Here is a 21,657-nt window from a genome sequence, read left to right on the forward strand (position 1 = left end):
TATGTAATGCCCTAATGATATATGATATTGAGCATCTCTTCATGTGCTTATTTGACATCTGTATATCTTTCTGGTGAGGTGTTTGTTCAGATTTTTCCCATATTTTTGTCTGAATCAAATATATTTATTTCTCCTCCTCCTTCTCCTCCTCCTTCTCCTCCTCCTCCTCCTTCTCCTCCTCCTCCTCCTCCTTCCCTTCTTCTTCTTTTCTTCTTCTTCTTCTTTTCTTCTTCTTCTTCTTCTTCTTCTTCTTCTTCTTCTTCTTCTTCTTCTTCTTCTTCTTCTTCTTCCTCCTCCTCCTCCTCCTCCTCCTCCTCCTCCTCCTCCTCCTTTTCTTCTTTAGAGGTAGAAGAACTAATTCCTAGAAGAAATGGGCTTCAGCAAAAAGTTATGAAGGTAAAGGAAGGGCCCTTGGAGCTTGGGAGTGGGGAAGTTAACGGTAACGAGCCTGGGGTTGGGGGCGGGGGAGAGGGGAAAGGGAAAAGGAAAGGCACAGATGTGCTTTTATTTATTCCTATTTATTTATTCTTTTGCTAACCACTGATTTCCATCTGCAATCATTGTTTAAGATAAGAAACAGTAGGTGAATGGAAGTACCAGCACTGGCCTTGCTCTATGGACATGACGATTGGCTGGGACACAGAGTCAGGCACCAGCTGGGCCACAGCTGACAGACACGGCTAGCCTGCCCTCTCCGGGAAGACCCTGCAGCACCTCACATGGCTGGTCCACGGCCTCAAAGTTGGACTCATTCCCGTAGTAGGTTCTTTAATAATAAGCTGTCTCCGGGGATCACAGCTCCCAAGAAGTTCAACTTTAGCTTTGTTGTTCTTAACTTGATTACTTTTTCTAGTCAAATCTCTCAGGTTGCTTTCATACATACATAGTATGTAATCAGATGTGGCAAAGTCTTCTGTAACAACCTGTCTTGCTTGTGGACTGTGTCAATGCCATGATTTCTTAGGCAGCTCACAGCTCTTGGAACTGGTGACCAGCTCACGTTCCCTCAGGGAGCTGTCAATGGCCCACTTGTCTGAAACATTTGAATCAGTTACAAGTTTTCTAAAAACTGCCTCTGCAATGAGTGAACGACAGATGTTACCCAAACACACAAACAGCACGGACTTAGGCACCTGCTCGGCCATCTTCCCACTCAAACACTTGCCCATTTTTTAATTGGGTTGTTTTTGTACTGTTGACTTAAAAAATCTTTGTATATTTTGTATCAGTAAGTTTTAAGGAGCTCCTTCTGCGGTGACAAGTCTTGGGGCCACAGAGTGTACCAAGTATATCCTGTCCTCACTAGACTTATCACCTAGTTGAGAATCTGAGTAAAATTAACACATGAAACTGAGAAAAGCTCTAGACCACAGGTGATTGGTCATTGTAAATGCATTCATTTTAGTTTATGAGATACAGTCTAAAGTCCCATTTAGATTTGTTTTATGATCTTTTAGGTTGAGTGGAATGTTACAGCTCTTTTATTTTTGAATATTTCTTATACCCTCCACCCAATACACATAAATTGGCAATTAAGAGGCTAGTGTTTGACATTAATGGGGGAGGGGACACTGACTTGTAGGTTATTTTCTAAAGTCTGCCTTGCAATAAAATTTATTTTAGGTTTTTAGATAGAGAGTTTTATATTTAAAATCCACATAAAATTTTTCAATTAGGGAGTTTGTTTTGTTTTTATTTTTCTTAGAAGCATGTCCTTGAGGAAGGAAAGCAAGGCTAGGAAAAAGTCTACCATACTGATATTAGGAAACAAAAAATTCTGAGTCCTGGAGATTTTCTTGGGAAACTTTCTCTACAGCCCCATAAAGCAATGAGGTGAACATAATGGGAACAAAATGACAGCACTCATAGCCAGCCTTGCATTCCAACAACAAGGGACCATTTTACTTTCTTAGTACTTTTCAGTTCACAAAGCATTATCTCATTTATCCTCACAACAACCCCAGATAGTAATGATTATGAATTTTGTTTTATAGTTTGGGAAACAGTCTAAGAAAGGCCAAGGGATAAGTTGAAGAATGTACCACTGATTTCATCTTGAATTAGGGTATTCGACTCCAAGTCCAATGCTCTAGCATAAAGTTCTGTCTGTCTGATGGTCTGAGTTAGTCTGTTGAGGATCACTACCCCTAAGTGATACTGTGTCAAAAAGAGTAAGTCTGGACCAACAAGTCATGCTTAGACTGTACTTTATAATTATCTCTAGCAGACCCACTTCTTTATTTATGTCTGTCATAATAAGCCATAGCCAGCTTCCCATTATATTGAATTCATGGATTTTGTCTTTATCAAATATTTTTCAAATTTAATATAATCAGTTAAATACATAGAAAATGTACATTATATATACATTAAAGGAAATTAGGGGAAGAAAATAGAATGACTAGAGTGACTCTAATTTTGCTATGTAAATGTGTACTGTATAAGAGATATTATTGGAAGATTATAAACCAAAATGTTAACACAGATTATGGATGGGTCACGGGATTATGAATAATTTTAAATTCTCTTTTGCTTATTCCCCCCCCCTCGCCCCCCAAATTTTCCACACAAAAACATGTTACTTTTGTAGTTAGGGTAAAGAAAGACAAATAAATGCCATTACAATGTTATTAGAGCCTCCTTTGCTATAAAATCCTCTAAGCTTCTTAGGGCTCACAGTAGCCAGGAGCCAAGATTTCTATCATTCTTTCTCAGGGAGAGCATACAATGCAGGGCATCTAAGTCTGGACTCCTGAGACCTGCCTCCCAAGAATGCTTCACACACACTCCCCCTACCACAGGGCAACGGGAGGTAATTGCATTTCGTGGAGATTTCACCCAGTGCTCAAGAAGCAAAATTGTCAAAAGGTGAGCTTAAGCCAGGTCTGAAATATAGTCAGAAAAACAAAATTCACTTTTAAAATCCAGAGGCAAAGTATCACATGGCCAGAGGATTAGGGGTGAGCAGAACTGGAATAAAGCAGGTATAGGAGCTCAACTAGCAGTGAAATGAAGAGTTTGGGGCAGTTGTTGTGAACAGGCCTGTAATGTCTGAGGTGCCTCAAGCACAGCTGGCAGATGTCCTAGGATGGAAGCATCCTCTTTAAGGGGGAAGACTACAGGCTTGCATGTCATGAAAACATGTATATAATATGCAATTTAAAAAAATCTAATTGAAATTACCTAAAGTCTTTGCTGGAGGAGATCTGAGTCCTTGGTATTGGAAATTCAGGGAAAGAAGAAATCATTCCATTAGAGATTTATTACTTTGTGTTAAAATTTGGGTTATCCAGGATTCCTCTCCATCTGACCCGACACAGTGCAAAACAATCTTCCATCCAAATGTATAACCTCTGACTCATTCTTTTACTTCCTAGGGAAGTTCCTGGTTTGCCATTTCAATTGGTTGTTGATGTTAATGTCATACTGTCTCCTGGGACTATTTGCATTTTATTTTAAAAAGATGGATGGATAACCTAAATCCTAACCCCCAAATAATCTCTGATGGCATGAATTTTATCCATCTTGGTAGAAGCACCAAAGGGCTTTTTATCAGGTCTTCCCAAATCATACTACCTAAGAAGACTCCTGAGAGGCCTCTGGGCCCGAGTAAGACTCACACACACACACACACACACACACACACACACACACACACACACACTCTGTACTGCCTTAAAGGCACCAACCAGGTGCTAGCTGTGCTTGGGTCAGCATACTGCTAAGAAACTTGCTCAAACGCATTCATCTTATTACAGTTATCCTCGGTGTCTGGGAGCCAGTGCTCTTCTAATTGTCTGGCTCTGTATGATCTTTGTCCAATTACCTTACAGACTGAGTTGTAAGAACTTTTTATTGATGGAAAATATGACTCATGATGGCCTGTGGCATACTGTGCTGTTTTGAGGTCCTGCTACCCAAGGACAAAGTGAAGGAATCTTTTGACCCTAGGGGCCAAAGGAAAATCATATAACATTTACTTTGACTTGACATACCAGTCACCATGAACAGAACCATGAGTAGGACAACTGAAAACGAAGACTTCTGTTTGGCCTCCCTTGCCTGAAGCCTGGTCTAGGTCTACCCACCAGAGCTTCTGTTAAGGAACTCAAAGCTGGTGCTGAAAAGTATGTGGGGAAGAGAGGTGAGTGAGCACAGTCAAGTCTTGGTCAGTCAAGCACTAGCTTTACAAAGTCTGCTGATCTGAGTTTCCCCTCCTCCTCCAGTGGCTGACTTTCAGCTACAGATTCCTACAATTTCTGCAAAGTTCATCCTTTCCCCTTGGGAGGTTTGAGAGGGGAGAGGAAGAGCTTTCCTGAAGCAATCCTGGCTGAATCCACCCTTTTTGGGTTGAATTTAAATGTCACTTCCTCCAGGAAAGCTTTTCCATCCCTCGAGCAGAAAATCCAATTGCAATTGCTCAAACTCTTTGCTGGAAGAGAGCTGAGTCCTATCTATTCATTATTGAATGCGTAGAAGTCTTACACAGACACAGCTCAGAGCTATGGAAGTTTAGTTCCAGATCATCATAATAAGGCGAGTATCACAACAAAGTGAGTTGTAATCTTTTTGCTGGTGGAGGCTCTTGCCTTCAATTTGTAAAAAATGCAACACCCCTGAGGCACAGTCAAGTGAAGTGCAATACAACGATGTATGTCCTCAGTGTGATTATTTGTGTTATGTATATTTCCTCTACCACAGTATAAGCTTTTGCAGAAAGCAAACAAATCTGGGGAGAACTAGCACTGAGTGTTTTTTAAAAAAATGAATCTTGTTAATATCTTCAGAAAGCAACCTTTTATTTCAGAAACTATCTGGAGCTCACTAAAGAGGCTGTGTACAAAGAATCTAGGCTACATTTTTGGGGTTTGGAGAATTCTTCGTCCCACAAGGACAGAAGTGATCCCTTAGGTGTTTCTTCCACCCCGAGCAACAGGGAGGATTTATTAGGAGGCTGCTGGCAGGTTTGAGGACAGGGCTTGTGTATTTTGTGTTGTTTTCTCTCCATGAGAGCTGGTCCCGGGGCTGGTGTGTGTGTTTGAAGTCTGCACAGGAAGTTTGAGTTATGAGAGCCTCACTGCTACATCAATTCCAAGGCCCTGGGAGCATGGGCCAAACCATGGGCCAAGAGCAGCGCAGAATGCTGGCCATTGTGCGCGAAAGTGGGGCAGAAGGGAAGGAAGCGCACCGGCCCGGTGGCAAAGGAGCCCATGGTGTGGGGCCCAGGAAGGAGATGGGTAAGGACATTGTGACACAATTATCATTGAGGAATGCCTCCGCTAGATGTATTTATCTAACCTCCAAGGTACCGGGCCGTGACCCCAGTGTGGTAAGAATTCTGCTGTGAGAACCTGGACTGCAGTCCCTGTGGAAAAAAGATGTTGCCTCATGGTGGAAAGATTTTTACAATCTGCAATTTGCTATAGCCCAGCAATCCTCCCACTGACAGCCTTGAAAAAAAATTAAAAATAAATTCAGGGTTTATGCATAATAAAAACTTTATGTGCCATAAAAGTTGTTTCTCCGGGACTGCACGAGGATCCTTGTCTGAGCCCCATCTTCTGGACCTGGTGCTGGGTGATGTGTTGATTTAATTTTCTGAACCATGCCAAAGGAAATAAATATCCCTATTTTTGATCTGGTAACAGAGAGTGGATGGCCAAAGGGATTTGTGATCAAAGGTTATACTCCTCCAAGGGCTAACAGTTGAATGCTCTGTACTTGAGCGAATTACAGCTTCAGACTGGTTGACCAAAGACAGCCGGGCATAGGCTTACATGGAGACAAGTAGTAAAGTAACGTTAAAACAAATAATTCTCACTGTGCCCGACTAGTCACGCATTGGCTCCAGTTGCATGTGCTGTCATTTGAAGTGTGGCAGTAGACTTCAGAATGTTCCATTTGCAGCATCTTAGTTTTGTTAGGGTTATACTGACCAAAATTAATTGGGTTTGGCTCATGCAGTGAGATCAGCTTAATATTTACTCAGTTTTAAATTCTTCTGGAGAAACCATACTGAATTGATTCAAATCAGATAAGATGTGTACGGTGTCTGAAAATGAGCTATTCACATTGCCAGATGCCTGGTCCAAAACCCTGCAGATCTCCCATTCTGGAAAGGATTAAAGTTCTCTGTCCTTTAAGATGGTGTGGGCTCCTCATGTGCATGCTTTGTTAGGATTGGATGCTACATGCAGTGGGCGTTGATCTTACCAGCATTCCTGCCGGCCATTACCATACTGAGACTCTGCCATTTCACCTCCTCTGACGTCACTGTTTTCCTATTTATGTAGGTCTACATGCATCCTGTTAATACTGAATTCCAGTAGCTCTGAAATCTTCACAATACCCAAGAAATCCATATGGCAACAGAAAGCTATCAAACACAGACCAGCCTTCTTAACAAAAGAGAAGAAATTAAATTGGAAGTAGGAATAAGTATTATTGTTGTTTTCCTCAAGGGGTATGGACCAATTTCTTCAGATAGTGCGTAGTTGAGGAAAAGCCCCAAAGGGAAATATAAGAACAATCTTTGTAATTCTAAATAGATGGGTTTTGATATGAAATTTAATGATCTCTGCACATTAAACAGAATGGGAAACTGAGACACCAGAGAACTTCAGAAGTGTGTACCATGGGAGCAAGAAGTATAAACTGAGACAGGTTCTAACGCAGCGTATGTACCATGGATCCCACTTTCCTCTAAAAATCACAAACACCAAGTAACTTTAGCTTAAGTTTGCTTTCTTTCTTTATATAAGTTATTTAAAAAATTTTAAAAATTCCAATAAATCTAAGGATGAATGCTACCATAAAACGTCATTGTCCAGTTTAAGTGGACATATCAGCATAGATAAGAATATCTTAATGCTTTGATTCAATTAACGCAATTGTATAGTAGAAAAGTCTAATTGCAGGGCTGGAAATAGGAACCTGCTCTTTCAACATTTCTGAAGCATCAGTGTTGGGAATTTTAATGGCTATAGCCAACATTTTTCCATTTCACTTAGGTGGAAAGATCTCTTACTCTAAATATTTATCTAACATACTAGAGGCCCAGTGCACAAAATTCATGCATGGGTAGAGTCCCTAGGCCTGACTGGCGATCAGGGCCGATCAGGTTCCCTGCCTCCCTACCTCCCAGCCTTGGCCTCCTCCTTCCCTTGCCACCCGCGCCACCACCATGCAGTTTCCCCTGCCCCCCACCTCCTCGCCTCCTCCTTCCCTGGCTCCCCCAGCACCCTGCCACCACCGCTGGTTGCCTGCCATGTTCCACACTGTCCCCTGGTGATCAGTGCACGTCATAGTGAGCGATTGAACTCCCGGTCTCCTGGTCGAACTCCCAAGGGGACACTTTGCATATTAGCCTTTTATATAGATAGATAGATATCCATGTACATGCACACTCAGAGAATTATCATGTATGTTTAAAGTGTCCAGTTTATTGTCTCACTGGTACCATTTGCTATTTAAGTCCTTAGACAACATTATCATTACAACCTAAATTCCTTTAGCATCTTAAAACTGATAGATCACTCTGTGGTAAGAGAGTCAATCCATAAGAAAGAGAGATAAAGAGTAAGTATTGTTTCCAAAGAAGTCATCCAGCTTTAAATTAAAATGCTTTCATAAGCTGTCTTTAAGTAAAGTGCTCTTAAATCAGTAGTCCAATATTGATGAAAGAAATGTAAATAGCTTCTTTGCCAATTATACATAGAAAATGAGCGGACTCCCTCAGACTAACCACTTCTCTAAAAAATCACTATTATCCTAATTTAACCATACTATTTTATGTAAGCAGATTTTTAAAAATTATGGAAAATTTCAAACACACAGGAAGTGAGAAAATAATGTAATACACCTCCAGGTACCCATCACCAACTTCAGCAGTTAGCAACATTTTAGGACGGGGTTTTGACCTAATAGTTTGTCGGAGGATATATTAAAGTATAAGAAAGTTGTTTAGCTTATATCAGCTACCCAGTTCAGGATTTTTCTAATTTCATAATGGAATATACTTTGGAAAATAATTCTTGACAAAATTAGAGGGTAGCCCTGTTGTCGTGGCTCAGCGGTTGAGTGTTGACCTATGAACCATGAGGCCACAGTCAGGGCATATGCCCAGGTTGTGGGCTTGATCCCCAATGTGGAGCATGCAGGAGGCAGCCAATCAATTATTCTCTCTCATCATTGATGTTTCTCTCTCGCCCTCTCCATTCCTCTCTGAAATCAATAAAAAAATATTTTTAAAAAATTAGAGGGTAATTAAGTAAGTTTGAAATAGGAAGATGGCCATCATAGAAAAAGGATTCCTGTATTCATTGTTTCATTCATTTACTAAGCACCTAATACATGCCAGCATTGTTAGGCACCAGGAGGCAAAGATGTTATCATTGGTTCCAGAATTCCTTCCAACAACTGATAGTCTTCTAGGGGATGGAAAATAGCCTCATCTCATAGCTGACTTTCACCTTAAAAGAACAAAATGGGCTAGAATGGAAATAATAAATCTGTTTTTGGTTTGATAAGAAACTAAAAAGCAATATCAAAAAACCATATCACAGAAATAAGAAAATTAACATAGAAATGACTACAGGTCAGAAGATAAAATAAAGGACCAGCAATGGCTTTAGTTGAGTGGAGGATATGTGGGTTGCAGAATTTCTCCTGGATTGAGTATAGGCATAAACCAATGTATATGAATTGGACTTAAGCCCTTAAAATGTTAAAGAAGTTTGATAACGACCAAATCTTAAGGGTGTTGTTGCAACCCAGAGAGTAAAAGCAAAGTAGGGATGTTGTAATTAATCCTCCAGAGAAAAATTCCTTTTTGAGACACATGAAGAAAAAGAAATGTTTATTTTCTGTGCATGCTTTAAGTAAGCAATTCCTATTTCTATTTTCAAGTATCTTCAATGGAACTGTTCTCTTATCTGCTGAATGGTTGAGAAACAATTTGCAAAGTTATCTTAAGCATGGCAAATACTTTTAAAAAGGACTAGTTTCATGTAGGGGTATAGAGAGAAAGAAAAAAAGAATTAGGGGAAAAGAAAAATAAAATAGAATCAGAGGTTTAGGCTAGATGAGTAAATAAAAGTCTCACCAGTTTCTAGAAGGGCAGCCCTGTAGAGCAGTACATAGCATAAACTTGGCAGCCTAAATGTCTGTGTACAAATTCTGCCTCTACATTAATTAGCTGTGTGTTAAGCAAATTAACTTCTCTGTGTCTCAACTTTTTCATTTTTTACAACGGGGAAGATAATAGTTCCACATACAACGAGATTGTTGGGAGGGTTATCTAAATTTGCCTATCATCTAGTTCAGTGGTCGGCAAACTGCGGCTCGAGAGCCACAGGTGGCTGTTTGGCCCCTTGAGTGTGGCTCTTCCACAAAATACCACGTGTGGGCGCGCACGTACAGTGCAATTGAAACTTCGTGGCCCATGCGCGGTCGGTTTTCAGCTCTCAAAAGAAATTTCAATCGTTGTACTGTTGATACTTGGCTCTGTTGACTAATGAGTTTGCCGACCACTGATCTAGTCAGAACCTCATAAATGATTGCTGTTTATCAATTTGCCCTCTCCTCGCAGTTCCTCTTACAAACTGTAATTTGTTCTTCATCTAATAGCCTCTGTCTAGGTCCCTGCACATCCCATTATCTTGACAAACTCCATCCTGATAACAAAATTCCATCATATTTTCCTTAGCTGGCTCTGGTTAACTAGGTAAGGCCTCTAGCCCTCTAGCCTCTAGTTCTGGCAATCCTCTAATTGTCATGTAAAAAGAAATCCCAATACAAAAATATAATGTGGGAAAGAATGAGAGAGAGAGAGAGAGAGAGAGAGAGAGAGAGAGAGAGAGAGAGAGAGAGAGAGAGAGAGATTGAGAAACAAATTTTCTGAAGGTTAGGAAGTAAAACTAGGGCAGAGATAGAAACCACAAGCATTGACATATTCAAACCAGAATTATATAGGAGCTTCACAGGACAGAATATTATGTCCTGTTGTGGTTTATCCACAAGTTGGTGTGCTGGGCCAATCCTGGAGGTTCTAAGACTGTTTTCAACCCATAAATTCCTGTGCTTTTGAGAAGCCAAAAGATTCTTCTAAAATGTTAACAGACAGACCAACATCTGAAGGTAATGGCTTCATTTTCTGTGCTGCAGAGATGCCGAGCAGAACGCTATTTTTAGTTTTGTAGGACACTGTGACAACAGACCACCACCAGTTCCTGAAATGGATCTCAGTTCCCCCTCAGGGCTAAGATCTTCCCTAGAGCTATTTAAGAACAGCCTTATCTTTTTGCATATTCACCCTTTTTTACTCTGGTTAAAGGAGTGTTTGTTTGTTGTCCAGTGGGCCTCAAGATTTGTTAATCAAATAAGGCTGGAAGCAAGATTCCACTCTCTGTGCTGCTAGAAGACCCCTCACCTGTCCTCACTCCCCACTCACCACTCCTACCTGGAACATTGGGAAGATGAGCTGTGACAATACTTCATGGAAATCTTTTTGGCCACTTCCCCTAACAAAGAACTGGCCTGGCATGTCTGAAATCGCTCATTTAGTATCATTTGAGGAGCACAGGAAAAGGCACTGACACCCAATGTATTGTTTTAATTGGTCTGAGACAGATGGGAAATTCCTCTAGGAGCAATTTAGTTCTCTGGGTAAGCATTGCTCTACCCTAAGCAGTTCTCTTTTTAAATGCAACTGCTCTGAATTACCTAACCCCATTAGAATCCTGAAATGTAAAGACAAATCCTTAGAGAGTTTCCCCCTAGGAATCTAGGTAATGAGTCCTTGTATGGACTAAGATCTGAAGAGAGGGCACAGTCAAAGGGAAAGAAAAGTACAAAGAGGAGAAAGTCATGGGGCCAGGAAGGATCATCTTGCATACGGTGTACTTAGAGGAGAACAGGATTCTGTCAACAGGTTTGCAAGCTTTCACTCATAGCTTCTCTGTAGCTCAGTTTTTCATTTGCAAAACAAAGATAATAATTCATGTGTCCTAGAGTTGTTGAGAGGATGACGCAACATGATGGAGAGCTTTCTAAAATTGTCCTCTGAAGTGGGGAGCACATGAAGCAAGGGCGACAGGGTGCTTACTGTAGACATCACCTCAAGGCCTTCTGCAAAAGTCAAGTTCTTTAGAAAACTCAAGTTTTCTAAAAACGTATGGCTAGTTTGTATTCTACTCAAAAATATGATTCTTCTCTCCACATATTTTAGTCATATTTTATCATGAGATGATTAGCTATGTTTATCCTATAGTTTTGTAGATCCCTTGGGACTCCCTGATGTGAGAATCTTGACCATAATATGCATAAGGCCTTTGGTACAAAATTGTTCAGTGCTGGGTAGGTGCCAGTTTTTATTTGTTCATTTAATAAATATTCTTTTACTAGGATAGCTCTGCCTAGAGACAGATCTAATGAGAATATATACATTTTCATCGTGAACGTTGGACAAATTAGTTCTGTTTTGTAGATGGAGAAATTGGGTCTAAGTCTCAACCCTCATTTCATTTCTGGTGTTGTATTGATTCTACTTCACTGAGATTTTTTCTGTGGAAGCCCTCCCCCCACTTTCCAGTCTTGTTAGAGATTCAGGCAGGTATCTGCCCCAGCACTCTTCCCCAGCATCCATACAGCTTCAGACTTGCCTGGCCTTCAGCGCTTTCCTGCAGCCTGGCTGAAGCCACTAGGCAAGGGCAGTCTATGGAGGGAACACCTTTGATCACATGCCCTGCTGGCCATTGGGCTTGTATCCCCAGGCCACTCCCATGTGACCATATCAATGGGAAAGAGTCTGGGCCAGCTACCTACCACCCCCAGGGCACTGCAGAGACAGCAAACTGAAACACACTCCCATTCTACTTGTGAAAATGGCCCACTTAATTGTTCTGGAGCTTAAACCTGAGGACAGATTTTAGGTTTACCACAGGTCTGGAGGCTGCAAGGCCTCTCTCAGGGAATGGAGGCAGGGAGATACCTTATTTGCGCCCCCACCTCCCCCCATGGCCTTACCACAGCTCACTGGTATCTCCCAGAAAGGAGCTTATATACTCATCTGGAGCTCTGGTTTTTATAATTGTCACCCAGGGGATACTTCCAGATCTTCTGGTCTGGAGGTCAGCAAGTCTTGCAATTGTCATCCCATGAGACTATATATATTGACAATATATAATTTCATACCTTAGAAGCTGCTGCCTGGAGGTCTTGCTTCCAATTAGCCTGAAAGTAGGTGCTCAGATACCTCCCTTTGGAATACTGACAGTTCTTGGCACATACTCCACAACTGGGACCTGGCAAGAATAAATTACGGTACTCAGACAATCACAGAAGTTTGAGGGACAACCAAGAGCTAGGGCCAGGTTGAACTATATGATTCATCTCATACACAAGCCCACTCCTTCAAGATTGGGAGAGGTAGCTTTCCCCCCTAATACATAGAAACAAACACAGAGAGTCAAGCAAAATGAGAAAATAAAGAAATATGATCCAAGCAAAAAAAAAAAAAAAAAAAAAAGACAAAAAGACTGTAATAAAGTGAAAATAAGCAATCTATCTGATAAAGAGTTCAAAGTAATAATCATAAAGATGCTCACCAAACTCAAGATAAGAAACAGATGAACACAGTAAGAATTTCAATGAAGACATAGAAAATATAAGAAAATACCAAACACAAGTCACAGAGGTGAGAGATATAAAAACTGAACTAAACAATACACCCAGATTCAACACAGACTAGATGACGCAGAAGAACAGATCAGCAACCTGCAAGACAAGGGCAGTGGAACTCACCTAAACAGAGTAGCAGAAAGAAATAGAAAAAAAGAATTAAAAGAAGTGAAGATAGCTTAAGATACCTAAGGGATAACATTAAATAGAATATCTTTCACATTATAGGGGTCTCCTAAGGAGAAGAGAAAGGGGAACGAGACTTCTTTGAAGAAATAAAGTTTATTAAATGTAAGGTAAATGAGTTGTGTTCATAATTTTTAGTTTTAATTTTCTAAGACAAGTTCAAATCAAACTTTTTATGTGCCCTCCTCCACCCACCATTTCCTATGTTCTCTTTGGTCCCTGTTTTAAATGGATTAAATTTAAACTTTTTTCTTTATAAAAAATACTGATTAATCTCAAATAATAAGAATCTCATATATAAACTCAAAGATGTTATATTTGAACAGCACTTTACTGTTTGCAAACACTTTCACAGATCTTGTCTCATTTAAATTTCACAAGAACCCCATCATTAATTTGTTTTCTCTATATTATGTAAAATAATATTTATGATAGAACAAGTTGCCAGTTTTCTTAACCTTTCACCACAAAAATTTCATGTCTCTCAGAAATTTTAACCTACCATATCCCCTATGTGTGTGTGTGTGTGTGTGGGGGGGGGGGCGCAACCTTTCACCTTCAATTAAGAATCATCCATACTTGTCTTGGTTGGGTAGCTTGGTTGGTTGGAGCATCATCCTGTACTTAAAGGTTACAGGTTTGATCCCCAGTCAGGGTGTGTACAGGAAGCAAATGATCAATGTTTCTCTCTCTCTCTCTCTAAAAAATATAAAAATAAAACAAAAAAACAATAAAAACATATCCTCAGTGAGGATTAAAATAAAAGAATAATCAATACTTAATAAAATAAAATTAATTTTGATGGGCATTCTTCAGCCAAGATTTGGTTAAACCTTACTTTCTATAATTTCTGTTACAAAAATAATTTGTCTCCCAAAACATAAAGTTATAATATTGAATATATGGTTAAAACAATTTGCAATCCCAGGGTTTTGGCATGTCTTACTGAGTTGTGTTCCCACCCCTTCCCACTCCAGGTTGTTAATCACTTGGGCAAGACCACAGAGCCATCAACTGGCCACATTGGCCCCCACCCATGGGCCTTTGACTCTATCTCAGTATTCTTCTTGCCACAAGAGCTCCCTTCAAGTTCTGTGACACGTAGGAGCTACTCTGTCCTACACATAATTAACCCATGGTTCCGGCAAGGCTTGGAAAGCTGAGAGTACATGAGCCTCTTTATATTCTTCAGAACTTCAGAGGATTGAGGCATTACCATGGCCTGGAGAAATTAGATAAAAAGTACTTTGACTGGATGTCAAAAATGGGACCGATTTAGAAGGGGGCAGTATTTCGAAGCAAGAGAACAGATAAGGAAGAAGAGGAAGGTTTAGATCACAGTTGGAAGGGTGACGAAAGTCAGGCTCAGTCCTGCAGACCTTCATTCAGTAGGCTAAGGGCAGATGGGAGGACATTTTCAGCCTTTGAGCAGGACAGTAAAGCAAACTGATGCTTCTATACAGTAGGGAATATTCTTCAGAGAAAAAGTGTGAGTAGAGACTCATGAGAAGGTTATTAAAATACGTATAGACCACAGAGCCAAAGGGCTAAAAGGGTCTTAGTGGTCTTCTAATTCAACATTTTTTTCAGTGCATGACTCTTTCTTTACTCTCTTTGATAGATGATGAAGACCAGAAAAAATGGAAGGGCCACATGGGGATGGTAGAGAGGAAACACCAAGAATGCCATGAGTGCTAGTCTCACCACAAAGAAGAGACAAGTGCCTTTTTAAAGTTAGCAAGGACTATCCTTGCTCTCTCATCTTGCTCTCTTCCCAGCACCCTTTGCTAACTCTTTGGAATTTCTTTCTAGCTTCCCCTTCCTCCCACTGGAGTAGAATCTATTACCTGAGGGTGGATCTTTTAGATTTCTGAAATAGGTACAGCATACTGTCCACTGAATATATCCTAGATCTGAGAATATACTTTGTCAAGTGGTGATGGGGCCATTCTTAGGTGAATGTGGGGTCAGTTGGGCTCAGGCTCATCGCAGTCATTGCCACTGGGGCACTCTAGGGAGGGGTTAATACAGCCTGGTAGCTGACATTTCTAGAAATGGATAGGGCAGGCCACTGGCATCTGAAACCCCAAAGCCTTTCTGAAGTTGTTGCTAAGGGATCACTGAGACTGCTACCTTTCCACTTCTGTCACCTGATTTTGCCTAGTTTTTATTACTATTCTTTTTGAAATTGGTGTCACCAGGAAAAAGGGAAATTGGGCAAATGATACCTGTTTGGTCTTTATCAAGCCTCCGACTCTTACTCTCCAAAGCCGTCATTGCATCATGTCTAGGCTTCTGCAGATATCTAGCTAAAGTTGCATTTTCTATAATCCTTATTCATGCTTTTAATATTTGTTGGATTTTATTGTATGCCTGCTGTGGGGAAAAATAAGACAAAAAGATAAATTTTTTTTTGTCCTGAAAGGACTAAAGACCAATAGGAAGAGAGATACTCAGAAAATTATGAGATTAGAATATCATGCTAGCCATAATGAGCAATATTTTTAATGTACTGAGTTTATCTTTTTTTAGGAAAAGCCCCTGAGTTAAGGGGAATTTGTTTTTTACTTTAACCTATTTTAGTGACTTGCAACTTTCTTTTGAAAAATGCCTGGGTATACTAAATTTGAGTCCAACAACACTCTCATGTCCTTTTAAAAATTCCTTTTGCTTATAGCGGTAGCAGTGTGGGGCAGGAGGAGTGGGCAGATGATATTTCAACCCCATCGTCCATTCCATTCAGGGAGTTATGCAACCAAGGGGAAAATGCATTTTCCACTCTCTATCACTTTTGCTCTTATATAACTCCCCAACAGCTGGAGCTGCAAGCTTTAAAACTGGCAGAAACATAATTCATATTGCGAAAGGAAATTCAACCCAAATTTGAAGAGAAACAGCTAGATAAACGTTTCAAAAGTGATTCCAGTATTTGTGTTCTTTAACATTTAGTGAGTGCTGGTGATGTTTCGGTACATTAAGCAAAGCTTCTTGCCCAGAGACCTCAGCATCTTGACTGGGAATGCTATTGGCTGGGGCTTTTCATCACGCTCTGGTCTTCAGCAGCTCCTCTGCCCACAGGCGGCCAAAGTAATGCTCACTCTAATGTTTGGAGTAGATGCATATCAATCCACCCACTCCTCTTCCAGAAGCTTCATGGTCCTCACCGGCTTGCCTGGAAATGTCTCTGTCCTTCTCAACAATATGACTTCCTTCACCTACCTTCTAAAAGGTGTGCCCATGAGCTTGTTCTCAAATGACTCCCCTTCATCGCTGGTCTCCCTTCCTCTTTTCTACCTTCTCTTCCCTTTCGTCCTCCTCTAAGTTTTGGATGTGAGCTTGCTATCCACTAAAGTGGAAATAAATGTGTAAAAGCTACATGTCTGTTGCTACAACTTTTGCACAATGCAAAACAATCAACTCAATGAAGACCCACTACTTCAGAATCCATCACCAGCTTCTTCAAAGATGCAGTGACACCTATTAACACCACCTGCAGAAATTGGTTTGTAAAAAGGTTATTCAACCTCTAACTTGCTTTGATAAAATTAAAGAAAGGTAAAAATTGTGTTTTTTTCATAATGGAGCAATTCACTGAAATCATTGATACTGGATAGTCATTCAAATACTTAGAGTTCTGAGGTAACTAGAAATCCAGGCATCAGAGTTTCTTATGTTCTTTTTTCCTCATCGGAGAACTGTTGATGTGTGGATTTACACCATCTTATACCATTGGCAGCAACTGTTGCCTTAGAGAGACTCAAAATCAGTATCTCCAGGAATAGCAGGTTGCAAGTGAGAAAGCTGACGCTTGTCACCTGATTTATATAGATGTGGTTGCTGCCAGTTCAAGAACCTGCTTTGAGGTACCGCGGGATGGCTGCCTTTTAGAGAGACAGTCACCCTCCCCTCAAGTCTGGTTTCCAGAGTACTTCATCTGGGGGAACTCAAAGAGGCTCCCTAAACTAGAAACCACCTTTGTCTTGACCTGGAGGCCTCCTCAGCCTTGCCGCCAGCCATTCTGAATTCTGCTGAAATACAAATCCAAATGCAAAATAAAAATAAAAATAAAATATATATATATAATACAACAGCAGGGAGGTCCTGCTTCCTTTTCCCTGGCTGCACCATGATTCCAATTGCTTTCCCTGCTTTTAAGCAAAGGCAGGGTCCTTGTTATTCTGAAGAAGCTTTCTGTTTTGCTAGGAGCTTCTTCTAATGCCTGCCCCTCTCTCCCCCGCTTCTGTGGTGCTGCATTTGTAGCTGTGCCTGCTGTAGTGCCCTTCCTGGTTGCAGAATGATGCTTGGGGCTTGGCTGCCTGTACTTTAGAATGCGCGGAAGCTGTTGATTATAAGAAATGCATAAGGCACCAAGGCCAACACGGAACGCTGGGTCTCCTGAGTATGTGCTGTGTTTGAGTCACTCTGACTTCCTTCCAGGATCAGGTCAGGCTTCTGGAAGTATCTTGAGGGCAAGGGAGAGATATGACTTCTCAGGCATATAGCAAGAGATTTTTTATTTTTAGTTTTTGAAGAAGTTTGATGTCATGAAAGGGTAAGTGAGAGAAGAGGTAGTTTTTTTTTGTTTTGTTTGTTTTTTAACTAAATGTTGCTTATCCTGGTGCTCATCTCCTTTAATGGTTGAAGAGTGTGTTTTTGGTTAGTTTTTCTTTCCCACAGAAATACTGCAGTATCAAGCACAGGTATATCAATTAGGCATACCTTCAGGTAGAGAACAGCTCACAAGTCAAGGGATAAACTCATTGTGAAGTTTAAACTGGCAGGCGCTCCACTACTGTTAAATATAAGTGATAAAGATGCTGATGACGGCGACAAAGATGATGGTACTTCTCAGGTCTTGGCATTTGGTGTGGAGTCAGGGCTGGTGACTGCCATTGCTGGCCAGTGGTTTGCATGCAAATGCAAGGCTCCTGTTAGCCACTGTCACCTCCACCCCCATTATTTTCCTACTCATCCTACCTATGATTCTTTGCCAGAAATGAGCTGCTATGTCAGAAAGTTTGCTGGCATTATTAGAAGTTCATTTGTGATTGTGCAATTTTTTCTCAATGGAAGCACTTCTGACTAAAGGAATAAACAGTCCATGTATTTAAAAGGAAGGGTGTGTGTCTACTTCTTCTTACCTTCAGGAGAGTTGATGCTATTAGGAATTGTTGCCAAACATGATTTCCTTCAAGTTTTCTTTTTTGTTTGGGGTTAAAAACATTTATTTTTGTAGTCACTTAAAAGAATCTAAGAAAGAACTTTATGGGAAGTGAGATTTTTAACATTTTCAATGACTTATCTTTATTTCCTTTCAAGCACCTTCCTCTCCAATGGTAATCATGGTAACAGTTGACATTCATTGAGTTCCTATGACCACATTGTATCCTTAATCCTTGCAAAAGCTTATGCTATAGATGCTGCTCTCCCAATGTTATAGATAAGTAAACTGAGGCACTGACAAGTTTATTTTTGTGCCCAAGGTCATACAGATAATACATGGTATGGATAGATTTAGACCCAGGCATTCTGACTTTAAATCAAGCTCATAACTTGATGTTATGCAATCTCCTTTGTTGGAGATACCAATAACTGTTGTTTAGTCAACCAAGATTTATGGAGCTTTTACTATATGCTAGGTCCTAAGTTAGGAACTGTGGATACCGGAATGAGCAAAGCAACTATGGTCACCATCATCATAGAACTTAGAATCTAGTAAAAAAGATCAACATTAAGCTAATAATTATATAATTAAAAACTACTAGACATAATGAGAACATAGAGCAGGGGACCTATTAGCTCTATGAATAAGTGACATATAAGATGAGATTGGAAGTAGTATGTGAGAGCAAGAGGAATGTGGCAGGGGAAAGGCTCAGGATGAGGGAACATTTGTCAGAGACAAAGGCTGGTGATTTTCATTGTTCCATGACTATGCAGTGACCTCATGTGATGCATAATTACTTTCGTTCATACTTCCTTTAAAGTACAGAATAAAAATTGAATTTGTTTATATATACAAGATGATGATAACTAGATCAGATTCTAGTTAGGGAACCAGTTTTTAGTCATAAGATTAAGAATGGAGTGTCTTATGATGATAGTAGCACATAAAGTAAGAAATGCTGTAGGAATTATTCTGAAGAGAAACTCCAAGGAAGCCAGAAGTGACTGTGCCTCATGGTAAAACACACACACAGAGGAAAAGGTGAATCTCACAAAATCAAAACGATGTTGTCACATTAAAAGGGTAACTAGTTTTTCTTGTATTGGAGTGATAAGTTATAATTACAGTATTTCCAAGTAATCCACAAGAATCACATATTAAATGAATTATCATACCAATTAATTAAATTTCCGTGGATTATATAGATCAATGATATGGATAGGAACTTCAGAAATTGTCCCTCTAATTTGCAGTAGGTAATGTGGTTCTTCTTTGCTGACATGTTCAGAGTTGAACAGGACAAGCCATAGGCATCTGGCACCCAGCCCTTCAATCTGCAATTCTTGATCATATCAATTAGTTTTTTTAAAAAGCTTTTTTTTTAATTGACTTTTTTTAGAGAGAGAGGAAGGGAGAGGGAGAGAGATAGAAACATTGATGACAGATTGGGGGTCTCCTGCATGCCCCCTACTAGGAGATCGAGCCTGCAACTCAGGCATGTGACCTGACCGGGAATCAACCGAAGATCTCTTGGTGCCTGGGATGACGCTCAACCAACTGAACTACACCGGCTGGGCTATATCAATTAGTTTTTAAGATGAACTGGCCACTGAAAAATTCAGGGGGCTCTTTAGCTTTATAACTCAGTAAAGACATTATAAACGAAGTAGTGATTGATTCTAATTCTTTAGTGTTACTAGATACCAGATACTCTCCCAAGCAATTTACATGTATTATTCTGTCATTATTCCTATAACATAAGTATTTATCTAATTTTATGATAAATAAGCTTGCCCTGTATCATATGGCCAGTGGGTGGTAGAAACGAGAGAATAAAGTCATGTCTGTCTGATACCAAAGCTCATTTTAAAAAAAAATCACTATACTCTATTATCTTCTAAGGTGAGCATGTTGAACTCTTTCATTTTCTTAAGGGTTCCTAGTCCCTGTAGCTTCTCTTCTCCAAGCCATGTTTGACAGAAAAGTGGAAAAACAGTGAGCCATAAAAGTAAGTGAGCCATACTCACCGCCGTTTCATTCTTTTGCACTCGAACCTTAAAAAAAAAAAAATCTAGATAGGCTCTAACAGGGTGGAAACGACTTGTACAGAATGTAGGAGAGGATCTGAGGGCTTGAGGACACGGAGTGAAAGGCCGGCCACATGCGTTTTAACAGAGGCATGCCTGCTAATCTGTGGCATGTCAGAGCCTGAACACCAGCATGTGACGTGCCTATCACTTTCCTGAAAGGAATTCCACACGCCCATCCCTGCGAGGCTACAAGTATCCCTGCGGCCAGCTGAGCTGGGTGCCAACTCCCAGACACCAAGGCGATATGTCCTAAGGGGAGAGGGTGACAGAAGGACAGTGACATGATCAGGCGCTGGCAGACTGTGTGAGATCTGAGATTGCCATGGAGTTATGAATGGAATCTGCAAAATGTGGGCCTCCTTCACATTCATTTCTTATAACGCTCCATGACATTTGTCACAGAGCAGAGGTCCTCGATAAATGTTGATGATTGTGATAAAGATAACAGTGTGCTGAACGTGTGTCCCTCTAGCTATCAAAACAGACATAATATAAATAATGTATTGGATTGGATTTTGACTTCAGCAATTTATAGCCTCACAGAAAGGGCTCATAAAATGTTTGGGCTAGAAGGAATATTAGAGATGACAGACCTCTAACTTCTTCATTTATAGATGATAAAACAGTTTCTAAAAAAATATATCAACTTCCCCAAGGGCATATGTACTTATTTAAAATAGATGCTACATAAACACAAATTTAAAAATATGTTGGGAAGGTTTAGTACTTGTTTTTAGAAAGATCCTCCCCCCCCCCTTTTTTTTTGAGATAGGATCAAACGTGTGATTTGATTAGATTTTCTTAAATCTAAAACCTCATTAGTTTAGATTTTCTACTCCAGGTATGGTTATTACAGGAAGAGTGTATAATATGGGCCCTGTGGACATTTCTTATAGGGTAGCCATTAGCACTGTGCCTGAAGCAGGTAAGCATTAATCCATATTAATTCTCATTATTATTCCTAAGATTGGCTTGCGACTATCATTAACAGAAGTATCTCCAAACATTTTTGATGTACTATCCTTACTTGTAAAACATTTTTCAGCATGCTTCCCCAAAATTTATGTTTATGTTTATATTCATATATTATATATTATATACACGGGCTACTCAATGTATTATTTATATTATAAAAATTCATGAAATAGAACCAAAATGGTGAAATAAAAATAAAATATATTTGTATACATGGGGTTCGTTTGACCAGTCTGTTACTTTTTTGCATGTTTAAATTTTTCTATAATAAAAAAGAAGGGGAAAGAAAAATATTAAAAATAAATATTTTCTGTTTCTGCTCCTTATGGATTGTCTTCTGGTGCACCCTTAGTTTTCTAACTTTAAGTAGAGAGCTCAGATAATCACCTAAAACATCCGCTTTGACTTCCTGAGGAGGGCACTTTTATAAGCTCAAAGGCAGCCACTTTCCAAGGGAGTACATAGTGGCCACAGTCAGGCTTCAGGTAGCACATGTCCAGTGCTTTTGAAAGTGGAGTTTGCAAGAGGAGAGGCAAGTCATGCTCCTCAGTACATCCATGG

The 21,657-nt window shown here is 40.1% G+C and overlaps 1 pseudogene across 1 annotated transcript; it reads right to left on the reverse strand.

Annotated features, from left to right (window-relative positions):
- Window positions 1-680: 680 nt before the first annotated feature.
- LOC307092279 (low molecular weight phosphotyrosine protein phosphatase-like) lies at window positions 681-1,145 on the reverse strand (annotated as a pseudogene). The gene has a single exon. The product of its transcript is annotated as a low molecular weight phosphotyrosine protein phosphatase-like (transcript).
- Between the last annotated feature and the right edge of the window lie 20,512 nt (window positions 1,146-21,657).

Source organism: Cnephaeus nilssonii (assembly GCF_951640355.1).
Source record: "Cnephaeus nilssonii genome assembly, chromosome: 2".
In the NCBI taxonomy this organism is placed as follows: domain Eukaryota; kingdom Metazoa; phylum Chordata; class Mammalia; order Chiroptera; family Vespertilionidae; genus Cnephaeus; species Cnephaeus nilssonii.